At 41.5% G+C, this 22840-nt stretch overlaps 1 non-coding gene across 1 annotated transcript; it reads left to right on the top strand.

The window, feature by feature from the left end:
• The first annotated feature begins 20718 nt into the window (after positions 1-20718).
• On the top strand, positions 20719-20790 carry TRNAE-UUC (transfer RNA glutamic acid (anticodon UUC)). The gene has a single exon. It is a non-coding gene; the product is annotated as a tRNA-Glu (tRNA).
• Positions 20791-22840: the final 2050 nt, after the last annotated feature.

A 22840-nucleotide genomic window follows, 5' to 3' on the forward strand; every position in this document is an offset into this window, starting at 1 on the left:
TGACTCAAACATTTTTTTCTCCATTCCATCTTCCATCTAGTGTGCCCTGCATGTTTTCATATGTAGCAGTGGCACTATGACATATTTAGATTCTGTATATATTTTACACTTTTTTTTTTTTTTTTTTTGGCCACATTGCAAAGGTTGCAGGATCTTAGTTTCCCGACCAGGGACTGAACCTGGGCCCCTGGAAGTGGAAGCACAGAGTCCTAACCATTGGACCATCAGGGAATTCCCTATTTTATACTTTCTTATTGTTGATATTTAATATAATTGCACAATGGATAGTAAACGATGTCTTGATGGTTTTGATTCTTTGGATTTTTTTTTTTGAGCTTTCTTTTGTAGCACATGATTCAGATCAGCACAGGTTAAATTCTGTAAATGATTCAGATGCCTTGCAAAAATAATACATAACGTCTTTTTTGGTTATATATATATTTCACTATCTTTAGGGGGAAGCCCAAGTTCCTTTTATTATAAGATGAGGTTATAAGGAAAGGTGATGACTTTTCAGGTACCATATGGTTTCTCCAGACTATGAGGCAATGTTTGAGGGGCCCAAAAGATGTTTCTAAGACTAATGCTTGTTTTGAAAAGGAAGATTCTACAAGCAAACTTGTGAGTCCTTTTATTATAAGATGAGGTTATAAGGAAAGGTGATGACTTTTCAGGTACCATATGGTTTCTCCAGACTATGAGGCAATGTTTGAGGGGCCCAAAAGATGTTTCTAAGACTAATGCTTGTTTTGAAAAGGAAGATTCTACAAGCAAACTTGTGAGAAGCACAGCAATGAAGAGCAAATGCTTCTATCAGAGAAGAAAATGAATCAATAATCCAAGAAGTGACAACTGCGCAGCCCTGTTTCCCTATGATTTCGAAGTCCAGAGCCCAGGGAAACATAACAGGCTGACCATGCTACGCTATACTCAATATAGATAAACATGTTTCAGAAACTATGATCCAACCTGTGGAAAATCAGAATTTATGAGAAAATCTGAATAATTTTAGGTCTGTATGAACAGTAACAGTAGGTAGTCACTATAATTGCCCTGAGAAATGTGTGAATTTAAGTTTCCAGAAGGCTTGTCCTCAAACCAAGAATTTAAAATCATTCTTCCATGTTTTCTAATAATGACTCAAACATTTTTTTCTCCATTCCATCTTCCATCTAGTGTGCCCTGCATGTTTTCATATGTAGCAGTGGCACTATGACATATTTAGATTCTGTATATATTTTACACTTTTTTTTTTTTTTTTTTTGGCCACATTGCAAAGGTTGCAGGATCTTAGTTTCCCGACCAGGGACTGAACCTGGGCCCCTGGAAGTGGAAGCACAGAGTCCTAACCATTGGACCATCAGGGAATTCCCTATTTTATACTTTCTTATTGTTGATATTTAATATAATTGCACAATGGATAGTAAACGATGTCTTGATGGTTTTGATTCTTTGGATTTTTTTTTTTGAGCTTTCTTTTGTAGCACATGATTCAGATCAGCACAGGTTAAATTCTGTAAATGATTCAGATGCCTTGCAAAAATAATACATAACGTCTTTTTTGGTTATATATATATTTCACTATCTTTAGGGGAACCTATCAATTAGATTAAGCTTGTTAATTACAACCTTCCAGGTTTTATCCTTGCTTTGTTTTTTGTTTCCTTTCGCAATACCTGAGATGCATTTAATTCTCCCACTAAAGATATGTTTTAAAAATACCTTTGGGGGATTCTGTCATTTTAAGCTTCATGTACGTCAAGACCGTTGTCACCGTTAGAAAGCAAGTTTGAGATTACTGTGGACTTTTAGTGGGATGATTTTCAGACTATGTGATATCCCTAAATTCTATTCCCTGCTTTTGGTTTCAGGTCAATTGTATGTCAGTTTCATTTTGCTTATTTTTTTTCCGGGTGTGAGATTTCCATTTCTATCATTTTCAAACTCTTTCTGTCATTTTGTTATAGGTATGTCACCAGTAAATCATTTAGAGATGCGTTATTATTTTATTTACTTAGTTTTAATCCAAGCAGAGTATGTGTGCCTTTTACTATGTTGAAGGGGTTTAAGCTTTTATATCTATGGTGATGACTGACGTAATTGTACATATTCCTACTATTTCAAATTGTGTTTTCGTGTCTCACCCTGCCCTTTATCTGGCTTTTTTTTTTTTTTTTTTTTAATTTTTATTGGAGTAGAGTTGCTTTACAATATTGTGCTAGTTTCTACTATACAGCAAAGTGAATCAGCTATACGTATACATATATCCCCTCTTTTTTGGATTTCCTTCCCATTTAGGTCACCACAGAGCACTGAGAAAGTTCCCTGTGCTATACAGTAGGCTCTCATTAGTTATCTATTTTAGACGAAACTGGGTCACTTGTAGAGACGTGGATGGACTTCTAGACTGTCATACAGAGGGAAGTCAGTCAGAAAGAGAAATACAAATATCGTATATTAATGCATATATGTGGAATCTGAAAAAATTCATACAGATGATCTTATTTACAAACCAGAAATAGAGACACAGACGTAGAGAGCAAATGTATGGATACCAAGGGGGAAGGGGGGTGGATGGGATGAACTGGGAGACTGGGATTGACAGATATACACTTTTTTTTTTTTTTTTTTGCGGTACGCGGGCCTCTCACTGTCGTGGCCTCTCCCGTTGCGGAGCACAGGCTCCGGATGCGCAGGCTCAGCGGCCACGGCTCACGGGCCCAGCCGCTCCGCGGCATGTGGGATCTTCCCGGACCGGGGCACGAACCCGTGTCCCCTGCATCGGCAGGCGGACTCCCAACCACTGCGCCACCAGGGAAGCCCAGATATACACTATTGATACTATGTATCTGACTTCATTTTATCTGTCTTCTTGAGGTCTGGTGATTTTCTTCATTGTCGGCTTGGTTTCCTTACTTTTTCCTACTTGTTGTTTTAAATATTCAAATTTCCAATCTCTTAATGAACTTCAAAGCTCGTAAGTATGATGATCCTCTTTCTGCAGCAGACAAGGGCGGCAACATACTCCACCTAGTCAAATACCTACCCCCGCCCCCATTCCTTATTCATATTATTTAGCATTTCTACTCCAGCTTAGATATTAGTATAAAAAATATTATTTTTGGCTGCGCCATCCAGCATGTGAAATCTCAGCTCCCTGACCAGGGACTGAACACACACCCCCTACACTGGAAGCATGGAGTCTTAACCACTGGACTGCCAGGGAAGTCCTTTTTTTTTTTTTTTTTTTTTTTTTTTTGGTATGAAATTTTAATATTGTATTACAAGTGTTTTTGCAAATTAATACATATTTATTTATAGATTTACCACTACGGCTCATAGTGGCCTTTCCTTATCTTTCACAATGCATCTAGTATTTCCTATCATGTTTATTACTCTGGGCTAAAGTATATCTTTTCATAGTGTCTTTATAAAGGATCTTTGGGTAAAACATTTTTTAGAGTCATTTATGCATGAAGAATACCTTTATTTCTTTTATTAACTGTTGCATTATCGATGGTTGTGATTGGAGTTTTATATTCTCAGATTTTGTGCACACACATTTCAAATACACTGGCTATTTCTAAGGTGACCCCAATGATCCCTGCTTCCTGCTGTTCATAACTTTGTGTGATCTCCTTCCACAGAGTGTCGGTGGTCAAGGAGATTTGTTTCTAGATATGGAAAATTTTAAGGGACATTGCAGACAGTTTCCACATTAACTGACTTTGAGTTCATCTACAGGAAGGTTATCATGGGTGGGTCTGACTTTATCCCATGGAAGGTTTTAAAGGAGAGAATGGGTCCTCCCTAAGAGAAAGGCTCTCCCCGTGGGTTGGTGAAGTTGAAGACCATACTGGAGGTGTCTTGGGCTCCACCCGTGCTGGACAGATTGTAAGAAGACCCCCAATGACCCCCCATCTTCTGGTCTACCTTCTTGTATACGTCCCTGTCCTTGGGCGTGCCCAGGATCTCAGGATGTGACTTCCCTCTTTCCTGATGCTACACTCCACTCCATCTTGCTAGCAGACGCTCTTAGAGACATTCTCTTGCTGATGCTCAAGAAGCAGGGGGTCATGATGCTGGGCCCACACCGTGAGCTAATGAGTCTGGCCTCTAGGATATGAGCGTGGCCTCTGCCTGAGAGTCAGAAATGGCCAGAGCGTTCAGTTCTACAGCCACAAGGAAAGTTAAGTGGATGCTTCTCCTCTTGAACCTCCAGATGAGAACACAGCCGGCCAAAGGCTTGATTGCTCCCTTGTGAGACCCTAAACACCACACTCACCCAAGCTGTGCCTAAATTCCTGACCCGTGGAAACTGTGAGATGATGGATGATTTAATTTAATAAATGCTTTAAGCTGCTATGTTTTGGGATGACTGTCACACAGTTAGCAATAGTTAAGGAGTCCATGAATGAACCCATTACAATATCCGTGAAGCAGAGAGCGTAAGACCTTGGTTCTGAATCCAAACAGCCTTTGCTTCTCTCTTATTCTGCTCCATCTATCAACTGGGATAAATAACAGCCCCTTCATCCTAGAGTCATCATACAGATAGTGTTGATTTTTAGAGCCCTGCCAGAGGGACCTAGGGTATATATTTACTAAAGCTATCATTATTATCTCACTGTTGTGATTATTATTCCAGGAACTGAACACGCAGACTGGTTAATGTTGCTCTGCTAGTATTTCTTCTACTTCTTAGATCAGATCGGAATCTTACTCAGACAGGAAGGACTTCCCTGAAGAGCCATGCTTTCAGAACATGGGACCCTCTCTGGGTTGTGTGATAGGTTTAAATATCAGGTCTCTACTCGTCCAAGGTCTCTGTAATTATGTGCCTTTTACACTCAGCCCCAAACTTCAACAATCTATTGATGTTTGGAGCGAGCACATTGATTTTTTTCTCTCTCTCTTATATCACAATGCCAACGGCTTTTAACAAATGAGCTGTGGCCTTTATGTGAACTAACGCAAGTCCCCTTGATGGAGCAGCTATTAAGATAGCAGCCAGACAGATAAGCAGAATCACTGCTGAGGCTCTGGCATTGAAACGCTGGCAATCTAGGCTTGCAGATGCTTTGACTGTGACCCGCGACCAAAACCTAGAACGTGATGCTTTCCTCTAATTATGCAACACTTCACGCCATCAATTTTTAAAAATTCTAATTGCTTGTGCATGACTAGCCTTTGTGTTATTTATGAACATTTCTTATGCTCCCAAGTTACTTGACTTTATAAAAGGAAATCTTCCATTTTCCTTATGTAAATCAGTGCAGCCACTGCGGCAAACAGTATGGAGGCTTCTCAAAAAACTAAAAGTAGAGCTACCATATGACCCAGCAATTCTATTCCTGGGTATATATCCGAAAAACACAAAAAAATTTTATTTTATTATTATTGTTATTTTGGGTCACACCACGTGGCTTGTGGGATCTTAGTTCCCCAACCAGAGACTGAGCCCACGCCTCTGGCAGTGAAAGTGCAATCCTAACCACTGGACGGCCAGGGAATTCCCCTAAAACACTAATTTTAAAAGATACATGCACCCCAAGAGTCACAGCAGCATTATTTACAGTTGCGAAGACATGGAAGCAACCTAAGTGGCCATCAACAGGTGAATGGATAAAGAAGATGTGGTACAAATACACAATGGAATATTACTCAGCCATAAAAAAGAATGAAATAATGACATTTGCAGCAACACAGATGGACTTGGACGGCATTATGCTAAATGAAATAAGTCAGACAGAGGAACATAAATACTGTATGATCTCACTTACATTCAGAATCTAAAAAATACAACAAACTAGTGAATGTAACAAAAAAGCAGCAGACTCACAGGTACAGAGAATGAAGTACTGATTACCAGTGGGAAAGGGGGGGAGGGGCAAAATACGGGTAGGGGATTGAAAGGTACAAATTATTAGGTATAAAATAAGCTACAAGGATATATCGTACAACATGAGGAACATAGCCAATATCTTATAATAGCTACAAATAGAGTATAACCTTTAAAAATTGTGTAACAGTATATCATATACATGTACTTATATAATAATAAGAAAGAAAGAAAAAGAAAGAGAGAGAAAGGGGAAGGAAGGAAGAAGGAAGGAAGGAAAGAAAGAAAAGAAAGGGAGAGAGAGAGAGAAAGGGAAGGAAAGAAGGAAAGAAAGAAGAAAAGAAAGAAAGAAAGAAAGAAAAAGAAAGAGAAGGAAGGAAAGAAAGAAAGAAAAGAAAGGGAGAGAGAGAGAAAGGGAAGGAATGAAGGAAAGAAAGAAAAAGAAAAGAAAGAAAGAAAGAGAAAGAAAGAAAGAAAGAAAAAGAAAGAGAAGGAAGGAAAGGAGGAAAGAAAGAAAGAAAAGAAAAGGAGAGAGAAAGGGAAGGAATGAAGGAAAGAAAGAAAAAGAAAAGAAAGAAAGAAAGAAAAAGGGAAGGAAAGAAAGAAATAAAAGAAAGGGAGAGAGAGAGAAAGGGAAGGAATGAAGGAAAGAAAGAAGAAAGAAAGAAAGAAAGAAAGAAAGAAAGAAAGAAAGAAAGAAAGAAAGAAAAAGAAAGAAAGGGAGAGAGAGAGAAAGGGAAAGGAAGGAAGGAAGGAAGAAAGGAAAAAAAAATCATGCTATGTTGAGTCTGGGGCTAGGACTTTCTCTTTAGCTCTCAGCCATTGTTTAATTCTAAACATGAGACTATTTTTTTACACTTTAAATTTTTATTTAATTTTAATTTTTACTGGTTGCACCGCATGGCTTGCACGATCTTAGTTCCCTGACCAGGGATTGAACCCATGCCCCCTGCAGTGGAAGCGTGGAGCCTTAACCTCTGGACCACCAGGGAAGTCCCTACACCTGAGACTATTTAAAAAAAAAAAATACTGGTATGTATGACCTCTGTCTTACCTTTTTTTTTTTCTTTTGTCCTGAAGAGGATCTCAAAAGAATTGCATACATCCGTTACACACAGGCCAACTTCTCCTGTGACTGTAAAGATATAATTCCTAGGGTGCCTTATGCTTTCACTGACACTGCATCCTAACCATTTTTGAAACAGTCATGGCCCCAGAAGAGAGAAAAAGAGTCATTTGAAAGTTGATGGCTTTTTTTTTCTCTCCCTGAATTGATGGAGCCTCAACTTCTCATTTGACGGATAACAGCTCCACCTCTGGAAAAAGAGACATGCTTTCTTGCATGGAAGTGTTTAAACACAAAGATGCTTGGGTTCTTCTGGGTTCACTGAGAAGGAGATTCCAAGATGCACCCTTGCAGAAGCAGACAAGACGTGATTCAACTAGAAAGGATTGTTTCAGGAGAAAAACCCGTGTGAGGGAAGATGGCAGAGGATCTGGGTAAGGCTGGGAGACCCAGCAGAGCTGAACGCAAAGTCTGACTTCTAGCGGAAGAGAGAGGAAGCGGTTAGGAAGATTGGAAAAGGCGGTCTGGGGGTCTTGAAGCCAAAGTTGATCATCAGAGGTGTCTTTTGTCTCCCCAGAACTGCCCTGCCTGACACACTCAGGCATTAGGGGGTGATTAGTCTGGGGGAAGTATGGCCACCATACAAACGAGGTGATGGCTTTCAGAGCACAGCAGCTGGAGCCTCTGGCAACCACTCTCTGCAGTGGAGGACCTGAGAACCACATTTTTATAGCTCTTCAAGGGGCATTTAGTCGCAGAGAGTTTCTCCTGGACCCACAGCACCTGATTCCAGAGCGTGGAATTGCAATGCAGGTACACCTAGGAAGCTGATTCCTTTTTTTTTTCTTCTTTTCTGTATTGTCAGCCTCAACTGCTTTAACATCAAGTTTTGTGTAGCGTCCCAGCTTAAAATTTGCTGAGCTGTGGGAATTTGAGGGCCGAGCATGTGTCCAGGCTTGGTATAGTGGCGGCCCTAAAGATGCCTGGCCTGACAGGGCAGCAGGAGGGGCCCATACAGAAGCTCAAGGCTGACCACTCAGCTGCCCTGCTGGCAGGGGCTGGGGAAGACGGGGCCAGATCTCTGGGGCTGGGTGCCTACTCTTTGCAGATGGCTAGCTTTGGGAGAAATGCAGTACCATGCCGGACTTCCCGCCGGACCCTCACGTGTGAGTCTCCTGGTTATATTTTGTTTTATACTCTCCTTTTTCCCAGTAGGGGAAACTCACATACATCCATTGAAACGGCCTCATTTATTCTCTAAGATTGTGTCTACCGGAAATAATACAATCTCACTGGGAATGCACATTTAAATCCTCATCTAAAGAGCATGGTTTTCTTCTAGAGACTGCTGCTCTATTTTGTGAACTTCCACACAGCTGGGCGGTGGGGTCCGTGTCAACCTTTCGAATTTAGGTTTTGCTCTAATATAATTTCTCCAGGCAGGTCCAGCATGTTTTTCTTGAAATTTCTTGAGCTCAGCCTCCTCTGCAATTCAGATGTTCTGCCCACGACCAAGGAGATCGATTTCTCCTTCAAGGTCAGCCATGGACGTTCTGGAGTGACAGCACAGTCCTGGCTGAAATTTATCCTCTCTCAGTTCTGGAGGCTAGAAGTCTGAGATCCAGGTGTGGGCAGGGTTGGTTCCTTCCAGGGCTGTGCCAGAGAATCTGTTCCATGCCCTTTCCCTAGATTCTGGTGGATGACTGGCAATCTCTGGTGTTCCGTGGCTTGCAGAAGCATCATCCCGATATCTGCCATCAGAGTCACATGGCTTTCTTCCTGTGTCTGTGTCCAAATTTGCCCTTTCTATAAGGACAGCGGTCCTATTGGACTAAGCCCATCCTAATGACTTCATCCAAATTTAAATACACCTTCGCTGACCCTGTCTCTAAGTAAGGTCACTTTCTGAGGGACCTGGAGTTAGTTAGGTGTTCAATTATGAGTTTTCAGTGTTAACCCACAACTCCAGTGAATCAGACATAACTCACCATTTCAGGACCCAACTTCAGCCGTGACTGGGTTGCCCAGGGATGCTCAAAACTTGGCAAGAGAGCAGCTTGATTCCATGACAAAAGTTGGCTCAACTTTTGAAAGGAGAATCCTGCTCCCACCTTGCCAAGCTGTCAGATTTCCTGAATTACGCAGCACAACCTCGGAAATTCACTTGGTATCTAGAAATTATCCCAAGTCTGGCTGATCAAAGAAGCTGTGCTGAATGCCAAAGGTAATGAGTTCAAATTTGCATTCAAATTTGCATCATTGTATTATCCACCTTGGGAATTCTTCACTTTTTAACGTAGCATGACTATATAGATGTCAAGTACTTTATTTTCTGCACATTCCTCACATGCGTTCTTAACAATTACAGCCTGTCTCCTCAGCACCAGCATTGACAATTGTTGGCACTTGAGAATATTTTAAGTTTGTCGTGCTTCCTGGCAGAATTTTTAGAACCTGGATCAAACCCTGCAAGGCTAAGATCTCACATTTTTCCCTTTAACCCAAGTTTTATGGTCCATATTTACTACTACTGATTCCGTCTGTATCTATAAGCATAAAACACAGGTTTAAAAGTGTGCTCAGTAATTAAGTCAGTAGTTATATAACCGTCGGTGTGGATGTGGCAAATTTTAACCCAGCCCTCAAAACGTAGCTTTCTTATGTAAGAGGCAGAAGTTAGGATGTAGGTTTCTTTTGTAAAAGGTAGAAGTTAGGAGGGGTAATCTTAAGAACTGGATGTTTCAAAGGCATTTCATACCTTCAAGGAAAGGTTGAGATTTTCTTTGTCCAGAGATGAACTCATGATTTATCTTTATCATACATGGACTTGCATGTGGAGCAGCATTTAACTTTAAATTTCTACTTCAGCAAGAGTGATGCAAATGAGCAGGATCCACCTACAGAATCCAGTAAGTCTCTTCCGTAGACTGCCATAGAAAGTCCATGACTATTTTATTAAAATGGAACCCAGTATGGCGTTGTGTTAACTGAAGGAATTCAAGAGTATTTAACTGGTGATTTTAACTGACCGTCAGAGCACAAATGGGAAAATTAAAAGTCCAAGAATACACAGTTACATAAGCAAGAATAAAACATTCCTGGAGAGCAGATTCAGTTACTGTTCTCTAGAGGCTGATACAAATTTCTCTTCTAAGCTTCTGGAAATAGTGTAGGTTAGTACAGAGGACACACGTGAACGCACACACACACACACACACACACACACACACACACAGAGGCAATCTTTTTCATGGCTGCCTAATATTCCATTTATGAATGACTGTCATTGGACTTCCATCAATGGTCACTTTAGTGTTTTTCTGCACTATTACGGAACAGTTCTGTAGTGTATGCACCCTAAAACACAGATCTCTCTGTCATATGGGTGTGTGTATTCCTGAGTGTGTCCCTAGAAGTGGAAGGAGATGCTGAGTCACAGGCCATGTGCATTTTATTTTTTTTAATTTTATTTTTATTGGGGCATAGTTGTTTTACAAGGTTGTGTTAGTTTCTACTGTACAGCGAAGAGGAATTCCCTGCACTATAGAGCAGGTTCTCATTAGTTCTCTGTTTTATACATATTAGTGTATACATGTCAATCCCAATCTCGCAATTCATCCCAGCACCACCACCCACCCCCACCTTGCCCCCCTTGGTGTCCATACCTTTGTTCTCTACATCTGTGTCTCTACTTCTGCCTTGCAAACTGGTTCATATGTACCATTTTTCTAGATTCCACATATATGTGCTAACATACGATATTTGTTTTCCTCTTTCTGGCTCACTTCACTCTCCGCATGACAGTCTCTAGGTCCATCCACGTCTCTACAAATGACCCAGTTTCATTCCTTTTTATGGCTGAGTAATATTACATTATATACATGTACCACATCTTCTTTATCCATTCATCTGTCAATGGACACTTAGGTTGCTTCCATGTCCTGGCTATTGTAAATAGAGCTGCAATGAACATTGTGATACATGACTCATTTTGAATCATGGTTTTCTCAGGGTATACGCCCAGTAGTGGGACTGTTGGGTCGTATGGTAGTTCTATTTTTAGTTTTTTAAGGAACCTCCACACTGTTCTCCATAGTGGCTGTACCAATTCACATTCCCACCAACAGTGCAAGAGGGTTCCCTTTCTCCACACACTCTCCAGCATTTAAAATTTTTTATTTATTTATTTTTGGCTGCGTTGGGTCTTTGTTGCTGTGAGTGGGCTTTCTCTAGTCGCAGCGAGTGGGGGGCTACTCTTTGTGTGGTGTGCGGGCTTCTCATTGCGGTGGCTTCTCTTGTTGGGACCATGGGCTCTGGGCACGCAGGCTTCAGTAGTTCCAGCACATGGGCTAGGTAGTTGTGGCACATGGGCTCAGGGCTCAGTACTTGTGGCTCGCGGGCTCTAGAGCACAGGCTGAGGAGTTGTGGCGCACGGGCTTAGTTGCTCCATGGCATGTGGGATCTTCCCGGACCAAGGATCAAACCCATGTCCCCTGCATTGGCAGGTAGATTCTTAACCACTGTACCACCAGGGAAGTCCTGCAGCATTTATTGTTAGTAGATTTTTTGATGATGGCCCTTCTAACTGGTGTGAGGTGATACCGCACTGTATTTTGATTTGCATTTCTCTAATAGTTAGTGATGTTGAGCATCTTTTCATGTGCGTCTCAGCCATCTGTATGTCCTCTTTGGAGAAATGTCAATTTAGGTCTTCTGCTCATTTTTTGATTGTGCTGTTTGTTTTTTAAGTGTGAAGCTTCTTTGCCAAATTTCCCTCTCAAGGGGCTGATTCACACTTTTACACACTTATTATCAAAACATCTCCTAGGTGTTATCGATTTTTTAGTTATCTATTGGAAGGTTAAAAATATGGGTTCCCACCCACGTTTGGATTTGCATTTCTTCCCTGATGAGGGAAAAAGAGAATTTTTTCACTTATTTAAATTTATGTATATTTCTGTTCTTCTCAAACTCTCTGTTCAGGCTTTGTTGTTTGTGGTTAATATTCTGGACATATTTTAAGTATGGTAGCCCACACAGTCTGTTATACAGTTTAATTCTTAGTGTTATGTGTTGCATTAGTCTGGCTAGGGTTGTCATAACAAAGTACTCCAGACCAGGTGGCTTAAACAACAGACATCTATTTCTCTCCGTCCTGGAGGTGGAAGTCTGAGATCCAGGTGTGGGCAGGGCTGGTTCCTCCTGAAGCCTCTCTCCTGGGCGTGTAGACGGCTGTCTTCTCCCTGTGTCTGTCTGTGTCCTAATCTCCTTTTCTTTTAAGGACACCAGTCCTATTGTATCACGATCCACCCCAGTGACCTCATTTACCTTCATCCCCTCTTTAAAGACCCCATCTCCTAATACAGCCACACTCTGAGCTTCTGGGGCTTAGGGCTTCAGCCTGTGAATTTGGCGGGGGCGGGCACAATTCATCACATCACATGTTAGCTGGGTTAGGCTATAGTTCCCAGTAGTCTAATCAAACACTAGTTTATATGTCGTTGTGAAGGTATTTGATCGATGTGGTTAACGCCCAGAATCAGTAGACTTTAAGAAAAGCAGAGTGGCGGGGGCAGGGGGATAAATTGGGAGATTAGGATTGACACATACACACTACTATATATAAACTAGATAACTAATAAGGACCTAGTGTATAGCACAGGGAACTCTACTCAATACTCTGTAATGGCCTGTACGGGAAAAGAACCTAAAAAAGAGTGGATATATGTATATGTATAAATGATTCACTTTGCTGTACACCTGAAACTAACACTACATTGTAAAGCAACTATACGCCAACATAAACCTTTTTAAAAAGATGCAGGAAAAGCAGATTACCCTTGAGAATGGAAGGGGTTCTTTCCTGGTCAGCTGAAAAGCCTTAAAATCAGAAGTGAGATTTCCCACAGAAGAAGATATCCTGTCTCAAGACTAAAACATCAGCTCCTGCCTAACTTTCCAGCCTGCCTTACCGATTCTGAATGTCACAGCACCCGCAAACGTGCGAGCCAATCCCTTGAAATAAATCCTATGTGTGATCTATAAAATAAAAAGTGTATATAACATATAATAGATAATATACTTTTGTGTTTATAATATAAATATATGTGATTTGTATATACCTCTTTAGATAGATAAATAGGGTTATCTCCTATATATATATATATAAACCACATATGATATGATGTAAGATATGGATCGAGGTGTTTGGGGGTTGGTTCCTTCTGGGGGCTGGGAAGAAGGGCCAGTTCCAGACCTCTGTCCTGGGCTTGTTTTCGGTTTATTTCGTAATATATTTATTTATTTATTTTTCGGCTGCGTTGGGTCTTCGTTGCTGCGCGGACTTTCTCTAGTTGCGGCGGGCGGGGGCTGCTCTTCGTTGCGGCGCGCAGGCTTCTCACCGCGGTGGCTTCTCTTGTTGTGGAGCACGGGCTCTAGGTGCGCGGGCTTCAGTAGTTGTGGCATGGGGGCTCCACAGTTGTGGTTCACGGGCTCTAGAGCGTAGGCTCAGTAGTTGTGGTGCACAGGCTTAGATGCTCCGCGGCATGTGGGATCTTCCCAGACCAGGGCTCGAACCCGTGTCCCCTGCACTGGCCGGTGGATTCTTAGCCCCTGCACCACCAGGGAAGCCCTGTGCATGTTTAATATATAGAACTTAATGACATGTGCAGATGGCGTCTACTCCCATGAAACCATCGCCACAATCTCTGCCATAAATGCAGCTATCACCTCCAAAAATTTCCTCCCATTCTATTTATTACTACTGTTTTTTGTGTGTGATAACATTGAACATAAGATTTATCCTTTCAGTACATTTTTAAGTCTATAATACAGTACTGTTAGCTATAGGCTCTATGCTGTACAGTAGATGTCTAGGACTTAATTTGTCATGTATATGACCAAAACTCTGTGTCCTTTGAACCCTCCTACACTGTTGGTGGGAATGTAAGTTGGTGCAGCCGCTGTGGAGAACAGTATGGAGGTTCCTCAGAAAACTAAACACAGAGCTACCATATGATCCAGCAATCCCAGTCCTGGGCATATATCCCGAAAAGACAAAAAGTCTAATTCAAAAAGATACGTGCATCCCAATGTTCATAGCAGCACTATTTACAACAGCCAAGACATGGAAGCAACCTAAGTGCCCATCGACAGGTAAATGGATAAGGAAGATGTGGTACATATATATAATGGGATATTACTCAGCCATAAAAAGGAGTGAAATAATGCCATTTGCAGGGACATGGATGGACCTAGAGATTGTCATACTAAGTGAAGTCAGAAAGAGAAAGACAAATACCATATGATATCACTTATATGTAGAATGTAAAATACAACACAAATGAACTTATCTACAAGACAGAAACAGACTCACAGACATAGAGCACAGACTTGTGGTTGCCCGGGGGAGAGGCGTGTGGGAGGGAAGGATTGGAAGTCGGCCTCTGGACAGAAGTCTGCCCTCCTCCCTGGGTGCTGACATTGCAAGCAGAGCAGACTTTCCTTTCTACCAACCTTGCCTCTTTACTGGCTTTTGAGCAGCAGGCAGCCAGACCCCACTTTCGGTAACAAAGAGAACAGTTTGAAAGCCACTCAGCATTCTCTGAGCACCTTGGGTGTACGGGCTGCTTCTTTCAGGACCTATGAGCACAAAATCTGCACGCCCAGAGAAAGGAGGAACTTTGTCTGGAATTCCCAGCCCTACTGAGTAAGAGGGCTCTGGTCTCTGGAATCAGAGCAGTGCAATGCTCACCATGAAAACACTTTGGGAGTCTCCCCGTGTCCTGTTCAGCAGTTACCATCTGCCTGTGGCTGTCCCCGCTTGGCATCTCTACCACGAAACTCACTTCTTCTTGTAACGTGCGCCTCACCATCCCCATCGGTGGAGTTAATGTTTCCGCAGTATTAGGAAACATGTGGTCACGGTAATGTCTTTTCCCGCAACATCCTAAACGGAACGGTGGCCAAGGAACAACTGTGTTGATTAGCTCCTGCCTGCTGGTCTCCAAAGCAAGCAGGTTTGGGGAGAACAAGAACACCTGGAGGACAAGGGGCAAAATGGGAAACTGCACTGATGTTTATCGATTCTCTACCTTATCTGGAAGAGAGTGAATAAAAGGCAGGTCCCGGAGCTGCTGAATACAGGGATACTAGTTGAACATGGCTGCACGAAAAGACAGGGGACCCCAAACTGGTGGCGAGAGACCCTTCTGTCAACTACGGGCAGCCTGAATCAGCACACCACTCCCCCTTCTTCCAGCGACTCCCAAGCTCGGAGATAAGAGGTGAAAACTTCTGCTCTGCTTTGTCAGCCATGACGTGTTACAGCAAGGCCGACCGGCCACCAGCCTCCTTTTGTCCATGCAGGGGAAGCAAGCCCACTGCTCGGGAAGTTCAGCGGGTTACTAGGAAGCTAGATGCACATTATTAATTCTTGCCTCAGTTATTTTTCACACCACGGAAATGATTCTAAAAATAACCTGGAGAATTATGTAACTCTCTGCCATTATACTCTTGCTTCCTTGATTTTTTTTTTTTTCTTTTTAAACGAACTTCTAGACGGATCCACCATGGGCTGCTTTGGCTAGAAGCAATATAAAAGGTGTTTATTTCAGTGGACTCTTCTGCTTCAGTAAGTTCTAGGGCTGCACTGCTCCTGGGACTGATGACTTAATCTCTGCAGTCTTGGCAGTGCCGGTGAAGCAGTGGGTTAAGTTGTAAAATGAGTGTTTTAACATCTAGTGCTCTAACAGTGAGATGTAAATGTTTTCACTGCCTTTCTACAGCCCAGATTCTCCAAGAAAGTAAAACAGGAGAGAGACGGTGAGCTCATCATTTTGAGGATGTGACAGACCAGGCTGGGTTCACAGAAGAGGACAGACTGCAGGGGGAAAGCCCCCAAGGTAATGGAGTTGGAGAATTTTGGAGGGATTGACATCTTCTAAGTCTACCCTTCGATACCCACGGGTATGAAATCCAGACTATGGGGGCGCTGTACAGCTTGGAAGTCAAGATTAACCTTCCCTCACCATGGTTCACCTTGTTTCAAAAAGGTTTTCTTCCATTCCTTTTTAATGAAAGGAAAGTACTCAAAGGCATCTAACTACGACAAGGAAATCTCAAACTGCCATTCAAATATACTCCGAGGTACCTGGTACTGTGGATTTAAGTCATTAATGGAACGAGAATGGGCTGGAAAAACAACGAGAAGCCCCCAGGAGTGCCTTGAGAGTTCCAAACAAGATAATTTACCTTCTTTATTTTTCGGAGATGGAGCACGTTGAATCCACTGTGCATTCCTTTTAAACTCTACGTGAAATGCTCTAGTGAACACAGGATTTTAGTGAATAGAGAGCTGATTTATGATTTCTGTGTTTGTTCAGTTTTACTCATCATTGGAATTAAATCATTCAATGGAATCTATTCAGTTTGGTGAGAATCAAAAACAGGTGGCAGTAAAAACATATGCCATGTTTGAAATCTGTTTTTTCTAATGCTTTAGAGTTTCAGGGTCCCTAAAAAGATCTTGTCGAGTGTTTTTTTTTTTTTTCTTTAATTCCCATCTGTATTTAGTGTTTGTTTTTAAATTAAATTTGAGGGCAGAATTCTACCTTCTTTCATCCATAAAAAAAATAGATTATTCTCATTTTCCTTCTTGAGTGAACCATGATAGCAATTGAATTAAGCTGACCCAGGTACACATAATTCATCCAAAGTTCAGTTTAAGGGGTTAGATGAAAGCGAGTATGTTGTACTTACTAGTAAAATGGGCAAAAAATCTCTTAGAAGTATCATCTTAAAGAGCATATATTCCAAAGTGATGTGAATGTGAAAAGACACTGAATATCAATGAAAAATCTGGCCACACTGACTCAGAGCAAAAGCTGGGAACATATGCAAACCATCTGCTTTCAATTCTTCCTCTAAGTTTAGGAAGATAGGGTTTCTGCTATCAACCTCCTATTCATCTTATAACTAGGAATGATACTTAGATTAATGTAGCATCCTGGCCAACTCTGCTCTGACCTTAACCAGGTAAGCTGCAGAATTTCGTTGCTGATACACAATAAAATCAAAGGGAAATGTTAAGGGTCAGAACAATCGAAACTCTTTGAAGAATTATGGCCAATGTTCTATTTGTTTTTAATCCACAGAGTCTATTACCATGCTTGGCCCAAACGATGTTCTCAATATACAGTTGACCCTTAAACAACATGAGTTTGAACTATGCAGGCCCACTTATACATGGATATTTTTTTCAACAGTAAATACTACAGTTCTAAGTAATCCAAGGTTGGTTGAATCCCAGGATGCAACCGGGGACACAGGGACCCAACTGTATGTTATAGGTAGACTTTTTACTGTGCGGAGGGTCACTGCCCCTAAGCCCCATGTTGTTCGAGGGTCAACTGTGTCGTTATTGGGTGGATGACTGAATGAATGACTCCAAGTTATACTGCACCTTGCAATTTGGGCGACCACTAGCCATCGAGATAGAGACATGAAGAGCTCTCCCCCTCTACTGAAAACCCCTCATAGCAGGGAGCTTACCAATTGTTGCCTTTCTGCAGGAGAGTAATAAAAATAATAAGAAAAACAATAGGATGCCTGGAATAGAATGCCCCAGATTCATCTTGTTTTCCAGAGAACCATAATGGAGTTAATTAATACTGCTCCTTAAGAAAAGGGAGCCCTCCTGCACTGTCGGTGCGAATGTAAACTGGTGCAGCCACTATGGAGAACAGTACGGAGGGTCCTTAAAAAACTAAAAATAGAGCTACCATATGACCCAGCAATCCCACTCCTGTGCATATATCCAGAGAAAACCATAATCCAAAAGGATACATGCACCCCTAGGTTTACTGCAGTACTATTCACAATAGCCAAGACATGGAAGCAACCTAAATGTCCACTGACAGAGGAATGGATAAAGAAGATGTGATATATATATAGATATAGATATAGATAGATAGATATAGATATAATGGAATACTATGCAGCCATAAAAAAGAATGAAATAATGCCATAAAAAAAAGAATGAAATAATGCCATTTGCAGCAACATGGATGGACCTAGAGATTGTCATACTGAGTGAAGTCAGTCAGATAAAGACAAATATCATATGATATCACTCATATGTGGAATCTAATTTGAAAAAAGATACAAATGAACTTATTTACAAAACAGAAATAGACTTACAGATATCAAAAACTTAATGTTTCCAAAGGGGAAACACTGGGGGGAGGGATAAATCAGGAACTTGGGATGAAAACACACACACACACACACACACACACACACACACACACACTACTATATATAAGATACATAACCAACAAGGACCTACTGTATAGCACAGAGAACTCTACTCAATATTCTGTAATAACCTATATGTGAAAATAATCTTAAAAAAGAGTTGATATATGTATACATATAACTGAATCACTTTGCTGTACACCTGAAACTAACACAACATTGTAAATCAACTATACTGCAATAAAATTAAAATTTAAAAGAAGTCAGAGATCCACCATAGAACACTGTGCCTAGAACTAACAACATTGTGCTGTACATTTAATTTGCTAACAGAGTAGATCTCATGTTAAGTGTTCTTAGACAATAAATAAAAATACATACATTTTTTAAAATGCTGCTCCTTAATACTTCTGGGAAGAAAGAAGGGGAGTGAAATCACCTTGATCAAGCTCCTAGGATATGGAGAACAACATCCAGGGCTTTCAGGGGTGCCTGCCCACTGCCTACTTTGGGTAATCACCTCTCTGTGACGTAGGATTATCTGCACTGTTCAAATAAGGAATTTGAGACTGAAGGTTAATTGTGTTGGCAGTTTCAAGCAGTTGATAAATGGAAGCACTGGGGTTCTAACCCTTATCTTCCAGGCCCAGGTCCAGAGCTGTTCCCTCTTTACTGATATCTATTGAATGAACATGAATTAGTTCATGCTACACTTGTCTTCACTTTATAGAGATTTCTCTGGCGTCAGAAAGCATTTAGCAACAAGACAACGCCCTTTGCAGAATGCAAAGCAATTCGTTTCCAACCCATGACTTCTCCCTTCTTTGCTTCTTGAAGGCATCCTTCCCATTCAAGACATCGTTAGTATCCTGTGTTCAGGGTTCACACTGAACTGAGCTGGTGGCAGTAAGCAAAGGGCTCTCCCTTCTCTGAAAGAGATTGTGACTTAGCCCGAACGTAATGTGTATGCATGATCTCACAGTTTCTGCAGGTCAGGAGTTCAGGCACAGATGAATCCTCTTGGTAGACGTTGCCGAGGCTTCCGTAGAGGTGTTGGGCTGGGCTGAGCTCTCATGTGGAGGACTGACTGGGGAAGAATCCAATCCCAAGCTCAGGCAGGTCACTGTAAGATTCTGTTGCCTAGTGGCTGTTGGTTTGAGGGGCCACCATCCTGCTCGTTAGCACCCAGAAGCCACCCTCTGCTTTTCTGGGCCATCCTGAGCTCACATGGCCTCCCAGCATGACCATCGACTTCTTCAATGTCAGCAACAGAGAAAGCCTCTAGAGAGAGCCTGCTAGAAAGATGCAGTTTTATGTTGTATAAACACAGGAGTGACATCATAACCCTGGGTGCACTTAAAGCGATGGGGGTGGATACAAGGATACAAAGGCCAGAAGTCAAGAAGTCAAGGATTATTGGGGTGGTTCTTCCTTAAAGTCTGTCCAGCATAGGAGGTTGACCAAAAAAGTTATCAGTCTGCTTGTCATTATATACATTTGCCCAAACCCACAGACTGTACAGCACCAAGAGTGAACCCTAATGAAACCTACAGACTCTGGGTGATGATGATATGTCAGGGTAGGTTCATCCGTTGTAACAAATGCCCCACTCTGCTGGGGGATGTTAATCATTAATCTCGCAAGTCTGGCTTTCAATTCTTCCATCATCTGGCCTTGATCTACATTTCCAAGCTCTCAGCATTGGCTGCAACACTTCTTTCCTTTCCCACACAAGTCCTGCATCACTTCATGTCTTGCCTTTCCTTCCTTGTTCATGGGGCTGTTCAGTGTCAGGTCAGTGGGTATGCATCCTTGCCCTGTCGCTGTCACTGACTGGTTGCGTCTGGTGGATACCCGTTTTGGTTCCATCTAGTTTATCCCAGTAACTACAGTTGTTTCTCTTTGGGGGACCAACTGTTTTCTTCCCTTCAGCTCAACATTTCTGATAGACTTGAGCCCAACTCATGCTCCACAGTGGAACTTATAACCTAGATTTTTTGTCAACCAGGATGTTTGTCTACTTCCTGACCATGGAGATTGGTTCACAGATCATCATGGGACCCACAGTGATGAAGGCTCAATGAGAATTTGATGGGAAAAATGCTGAGATACAGATCCTTAGCCAAGTGCGAAAAGATATAGCCCTTGATGCTACTGGTAACCAGAACATTAACACTTCACTGCTTAAGAAGAATTTAAAAAATACTACTATTTAAATACCCCAATACATATGTATCCTATGTTTATTTATATATCTATGCATGCATTGTATAGAGGTCACATATCTGTATTATTTATATATTTTAAACATGTAAAAACATATTTAGGGATAGGTTTCCCTGTATCATCTGACACTTCAGTACCATGTGTTCCCAAAGAGCAGAATTCTCAGTCAGTCAATGGTTACTTTTTGATGGACTTGTCATCCTTGTACAGTGATGCCGATATGGTTTTTTAAACATCTTACTGATTACTGCCCTTATTATTTTGTTTCTAAAAGGGTAGAAAAGGGAGCCACGAAGGTGTTAGTATTATAATATGAACTACAGGGAATTTCCTGGTGGTCCAGTGGTTAGGACTCAGCACTTTCATTGCCGTGGCCCAGGTTCAATGCCTGGTTGGGGAATGAAGATCCCGCAAGCCACGCAGTGGAGCCAAAAAAAAAAAAAAAAAAAAAAAGTATCTTAAAGTACATTCTGCTATGTAAATACAAGGTCATACTAAACTTGAAAAAAAAAAAAAAAAAAAAAAAAAAAAAATGACGTACATGTTTCAAAAAGTTAATGAGATTGAAGACCAATGTGAACATCATTCAGTGAGATGAAAAAATGGAATCTCCAGCTTTTGGGACTCAGACTTGCCAATGGTGTGTGCCATTCTGACGGAAATGAACACCAAAAAACCAAAAAAGTGTGAAATGCTGGTCTACTGTTATTGGTGATTTTGCCTACAATAAATATTTCAGTGTTCATTTTTTGTTTTATGGACCTAAAGTTCTGTTTCAAAAGGTTAATGAGATTGAAGACCAATGTGAACATCATTCAGTGAGATAAAAAAATGGAATCTCCAGCTTTTGAGACTCAGACTTGCCAATGGTGTGTGCCATTCTGATGGAAATGAACACCAAAAAACCGTGAAACGCTGGTCTACTGTTATTGGTGATTTTGCCTAAAATAAATATTTCAGTGTTCAGTTTTTGTTTTATGGACCTAAAGTTCTCTTTTCAGCGTGGAGTTTGTTATCTGATTTTCTCACGTTCAAATGTTGTGTGGGACTTCCCTGGTGGTCCAGTGGTTAAGACTCTGTGCTCCCAATGCATGGAGCCGGGGTTCAAATCCTGATCAGGGGACTAGATCCTGCATACATGCCGCAACTAAGAGTTCGAGTGTGGCAACTAAAGATCCTGCATGCTGCAACTAAGACATGGCACAGCCACATAAATAAATAAATAGAAAAAAAACCCAGAAAAAACAAATGTTGTGTTAATTTTTAGGAACATTTTGTGTAAGAAAGGAAAAGTTGCCTACGTTACTTAAAATCATACTCACATTATGCATGACATACTCTACTCGGCTACTAGTACATGCCCGGGATTTTAAGAGAATGCATTTTATGATGTCCGTGCCCTACCAAAACAAATGTCCTGGCAAGGAATGCTACCGAAGGTTCTTCTATGTTGGGGGACTTCCATGTGTTTTTTAAAGCAGTACCATTTTCCTGTTATTTTTCCCTTGTTCCCATTAATTCTTTTCCGCAGGAGCCTGAAGGATCTAAGCTGTCTTTAACTCTTTGTCACAATAATGGTTGCCTCTTTTTACGTTATCAGTGTGAAGTATTACCAAGAAATAAAAATCTCCTCTTCAGGACAGACGTAGCAGCAGGAAAGCAGGGTTCTTTTTCTTTATTTCTAATGTTTGTCACGTTATGAAACCCACTTTGGTCGGATACAGGTCCATCCTGAATTTCCTCCATTTCAAGTCAGTTCAGGGCTTCCCAGGTGGCACAGTGGTTGAGAGTCCGCCTGCCGATGCAAGGGACACGGGTTCGTGCCCCGGTCCGGGAAGATCCCACGTGCCGTGGGGCGCCTGGGCCCGTGAGCCGTGGCCGCTGAGCCTGTGCGCCCGGAGCCTGTGCTCCGCAACGGGAGAGGCCACAGCAGTGAGAGGCCCGCGTATCACAAAAAATAAATAAATAAAATAAAGTAAGTTCAGTCAGACTTGTGGTTGCCAAGGGGGAGGGGGTGGGGGAGGGATGGACTGGAAATTTGGGGTTAGCAGATGCAAACTATTATAAATACAACGGATAAACAACAAGGTCCTACTGCACAGCACAGGGAACTCTATTCAATATCCTCTGATAAACCAAAATGGAAAAGAAGATGAAAAAGAATATACGTGCCACATCTTCTTTATCCATTCCTCTGTCGACGGACACTTACTTAGGTTGCTTCCATGTCCGGGCTATTGTAAATAGAGCTGCAGTGAACATTTTGGTACATGACTCTTTTCGAATTACGGTTTTCTCAGGGTATATGCCCAGTAGTGGGATTGCTGGGTCATATGGTAGTTCTATTTTTAGTTTTTCAGAAACTAACACAGTATTGTGAAGCAATTATACCCAGTAAAGATGTATGGGAAAAAAAAGAAAGAAAAATAATATCTATAACCGAGTCACTT

This window comes from Lipotes vexillifer, unplaced genomic scaffold, assembly GCF_000442215.2.
Source record: "Lipotes vexillifer unplaced genomic scaffold, Lipotes_vexillifer_v1.1 scaffold14, whole genome shotgun sequence".
NCBI lineage: Eukaryota > Metazoa > Chordata > Mammalia > Artiodactyla > Lipotidae > Lipotes > Lipotes vexillifer.